The 4,816-nt window shown below is 37.5% G+C and overlaps 1 pseudogene; it reads left to right on the top strand.

Annotated features, from left to right (window-relative positions):
* Nucleotides 1–2,206: 2,206 nt before the first annotated feature.
* LOC145058519 (L-type lectin-domain containing receptor kinase IX.1 pseudogene) lies at nucleotides 2,207–4,186 on the top strand (annotated as a pseudogene).
* The last annotated feature ends 630 nt before the right edge of the window (nucleotides 4,187–4,816 follow it).

Here is a 4,816-nt window from a genome sequence, read left to right as displayed (position 1 = left end):
AATACCCTCACCATGCAACGCACGTGGGGTACAACAACCCAACATATGTTATGATCCTTATTCTTGCATTATCTTACAATCAAACTAAAAATGGTCAAATGTACTTGGATACAAAACGCCTGAGAGCTACTCAGGTCATTTTCCATTAAAAAACTTAACATACGAACAAAATGCTTGTTATTAACACATTAACACAAGTCTTTTAACATGCTCATTAGATATGAAACACAAAAAAAAAAGTAAGTAAAGAAAATCCATAACTATCCTAGCTTCATAATGTACCTAAAACATCTTATCCAAGCTTCATAAGGACTTTGACCCCAACCATCATCATCCCAAGCATTGCTACCATGACGCCGCCCATCACCAGAGCAATCGCTTTTAACTTCCTGTCATGATATTCCAACTTGTGATGCAGACTGATGTGATCAACACGACACACAATGAAATCTTTACCCACCTGATCTTTGAGCGTCTGCATCTCGATCTGGTTGGTAGTAATCTAGTCTCCACAGTCGCAAAAAATCGAATGCAGGTCGTTAAGGTTGAGAAACTCTCAAGAATTTATCAAGTCAGGTGATGGAGGTGGTGGAGCCGACATTGACAGATTTTAGGGTGTTGGTAGGAATCATGTTGTGCTTATTAGGGTAAAAAGGTATCGATTTCTGCTACCTTAGGCGCCAAAGATTTGTGAACCAGACTTTATGCCCCCACCACCGTCTCTTCCTTGTCCTCTGCGGGTTGTTCGAGGTTTGGTAGACATAATGGCTAATTAATGAAGGTTAGTTGGACGCTTAGGTGGAGGATGAGTACACGGGTCCAGTTCAAATGCTGAGTAAGCTGCTTAGTTGGCAAGTCAAAAAGTTCTTTTACCTTCGGTTGTGAGTTAAAGTCACATATTAACCGGTCATTACAAGTATAAGCCCTTTAAAAGAAAAAAAATAGTCACGGAAGACTATTTAAACCAATATACGAAAGATAGTTGAGTCAGAGTGACAATAACCCTTAAATTAAATGACTCCTCATGAATGAATTGTCATAAAATATTAACTTCTTGCTAGCTTCGGATTTTTAGTTATATGTTCTTTCGTTTAGAAAATGGCTTTTGTGTGATGTTTTGAATAAATTACTGTACATTATGTTTTATTAATTATGTTGTTGAGTTTTCAAAAAAATTATAAATAATATTTTATTTTTGTTGTTGAGTTTTCAAAGATAATTGTGTATTTTTAATATATTTTTTTCAATAATCTTATATATTTTGTTCCAGAATCATATTTCGTAACTACTTGACTATGGAATTTTCCGTAGCCAAATACATATGGATTTTGATTTCGTAGTTATTTTGCAAATTCATATTTTTGTAACAAGTTCCATAATAGATTAGCTACAAAATTTTATTTTGTAGCAAATTTTCCTAGCAAAATAGCTACGGATCTCAATTCTATAATTAACTAGCTACGTATTTTTATTCTGTGGCCAATTATGTAGCAAACTAGCTACATACATGGATTTTGTAACAAGTTTCAAAGAGAACTAGCTACAACCAAAACATTTGTAGCATTATTTGTAGTAAACTAGCTACGAATTTTAATTCCGTAGCAACTATTCAAGATTTAGCTACGGAATGTAATTCCGTGGCCATTTCTGTAGCAAATTAGTTACAATAAATTATTTTGTAACATATTGCGTAGTAAAATAACTATAAATTTAGATTCTGAAACAATTTAACGTAGCTACTTAAGATTTAGTTACATAATGCTATTCTATAACCATTTATGTAGCAAAACAGCTACGACAAGTCGTTTCATAGCATATTCCGTAGTAAAATAGTAACGGATTTTAATTCCATAGTAACTTTCCGTAGCTATTTATGATTTTTCTTGTAGTGCAACCGGAACCATGGCGCTAATTAACTGGTAGCATGCGAATGAAGTTGTACGAGAATCCGAGATAACTAAGGAATTTTTGTCGGTCCTTTGCTACTTAATTTATTTATATTGCCGTCTAGTACTTTAGTTGAATGTTAAGATAGTATATTATATACATAAAAAAACTAAGGAGTTAGTTGAAACTTGAAGATCTGGATGTAGAATTGTAGACCAATAGCTATTAACATCAATATTTTAGGTACTAGATGTTGGTATTTAACGACATGCACTTCCGGTGCCACTTACACCAACATTGCCTCTGCCTTTGCTCAATCATGGCAAACTTTGTCTTGTGTTCCTCATCTCAAGGTGTTCAAAATTCATGCTTCATTCTCTTAGTCTGTTCATCTTTACTCTTGTTGCCCTTGTCTAAATCAGTCTACTTCGAGTTCACTGAGTTTCCTGACGACCAAACTAGTGTACTATGTTCAGGTGATGCCAAAACTTCTCGTGGAAACATCCAGTTCAACAAAGTCAATAACAGCCTCTATCGTGTTGGCCATGTGAATTACCCAAATGCAGTCCAGATATGGGACAGAAAATCCGAGAAGCTCACAGATTTCGTCACTCACTTCACTTTCATCATTGAGACACAACCTCCAAAAGACTCTGGCCATGGTTTCACTTTCTTTCTTGCCCCAGTTGGCTTCGAAATCCCACCTAACTCAGGTGCTGGCTATTTAGGCCTGTTTAACTCTAGTTACCCTAACTCCTCCTTAAACAAAATACTTTTCGTTGAGTTTGATTCCTACCCAGACAGATGGGATCCTCCATTCGAACATGTGGGTATCAACAAGAACTGGCTTGGTTCTGTTGCTTTCAGTCCTTGGAATTCCAGTTTGCACAGCGGGGATCCTGCTGATGCTTGGGTTTCCTACAATTCTACCACACAGATGCTTAGCCTTTCATGGCGCTATGGGAAGTTCATATCAACCTTGAATACGAGTCTTTCGTATCAAGTTGACTTAAGGGAAGTTCTTCCCGAGTGGGTAACAATTGGATTTTCCGCTGCCACTGGTAGAGCAATGGAGAGACATATCCTTCAATACTGGGAGTTTAATTCAAGCTTGAATATAGTTGATAAAAAAGAAGATACGTCAAAGAAAATGAAACTATCAATGGGGTTAGCAGTTCCTTTGAGTGTTGTAGCTGTAGGAGGTCTAGTAACATGTGCTATATTTTGGAGGAGAGAAAATAAGCGTACTAAAAAGTCGCTAGATAAAGATGGGTTGCCATCCATAAACGACGATCTTGAAAGGGGAGCAGGACCCAAACGATTTTCATTCAAAGATCTTATTCTGGCTACCAACAACTTCTCCGATGACCAGAAGTTAGGCGAGGGAGGATTCGGATGTGTCTACAAGGGCTACTTATCACGTGAAGGAATGGTAGTTGCTGTCAAGAAAATATCACAGGGTTCAAGACAGGGAAAGAAGGAGTACATGACCGAAGTGAAAATCATTAGCAGTTTAAGGCACCGAAACCTTGTTCAACTCATCGGTTGGTGCCATGATCAAACTCAATTCTTGCTTGTGTACGAGTTTTTGCCAAACGGAAGCCTTGACTCTCATCTTTTCTTCAAAAAGAGCACCCTCCCATGGACAATAAGGTACAAGATCGCTCTAGGTTTAGCTTCCGCGTTGTTATATCTCCATGAAGAATGTGAACGTTGTGTGGTGCATCGAGATATCAAATCTAGCAACATCATGCTTGATTCAGGATTTAATGTGAAGCTCGGAGACTTCGGATTGGCTAGACATATGGACCATGAACATGGTCTACAAACAACCGCTTTAGCCGGAACTCTCGGTTACATTTGCCCTGAGTACGTAACAACAGGGAAGGCTAGTAAAGAGTCAGATGTGTATAGTTTTGGGGTGGTTGCATTAGAGATAGCTTGTGGGCGAAAGGCAACCGATAAAGTTGACCCAAGTTCTTATCTAGGACTGGTGCAGTGGGTCTGGGGTTTATTCGAAAATGGTGAACTGCTTTCATACGTTGACACGACGTTGAACAAGGAATTTGATATGACAGAAGTTGAGCGTTTGATGATGGTGGGGTTATGGTGTTCACATCCTGACCGCAGTATGCGACCATCGATTAGACAAGCAATTCACGTACTCAAGTTCGAGGCAACAGTCCCAAAACTTCCATTAAAGATGCCGATACCCTTGTACTACACCGCAGCAGATGTCCCTGAAATCAGTTCTGGTGGCGCTACTATGTCTACCACTAGCATTGATCTTGTTCGTTGAATAATAATAATAGTAGATAAAATATCTGTAGGTTTGGATACAATGAAAGCAAGTTGTTCAATTGCGTTTTTGTGATATATGAGGACAACACAAATTACCATTTAATTACACAAAAGAGGGAATTTCTTAGATTCTCATCTGTACTACTTCAATAGTAGAAAATATGCTTCATGTTATTAAATAGTTCGAGTTTTATGTTTGTTCCATCATTATTTAATTTATGTGCTAAAAAATTAAAGGTAACTTGTTTGACCTCTTAACTATTGACTTCACAATTACGTCGTGGCATACATGAAATAATTATTTAAATAACAATAACATATAGATACTATATAAATATTTATTTGTATGTATGGTACGTTTTTTGCTTTTGAACGTTACCCCTTCATTGGCACTAATACCAAGAAACACAAGCTTTAGCTGCGACAACCAACATTCAAGTTGGTTGTCTCCACTAATACTCTTCAATCACAATCCACTAATACTCTTCAATCACAATCCTTGTGAAAGTCTGAGATTACACTCTATATGTCGATCTTGTTGCAAATCCAACGGCTTGGGCCTCGTTGCATACATTATCAATAACGGTGACATCAATACTCTAAATAGATGGCGCCAAAACTTCCCTCT

This window comes from Lactuca serriola, chromosome 6 (assembly GCF_051521515.1).
Source record: "Lactuca serriola cultivar US96UC23 chromosome 6, Lser_US96UC23_V15, whole genome shotgun sequence".
Lineage (NCBI taxonomy): Eukaryota > Viridiplantae > Streptophyta > Magnoliopsida > Asterales > Asteraceae > Lactuca > Lactuca serriola.
This window is presented reverse-complemented; position numbering and strand designations above follow the sequence as displayed.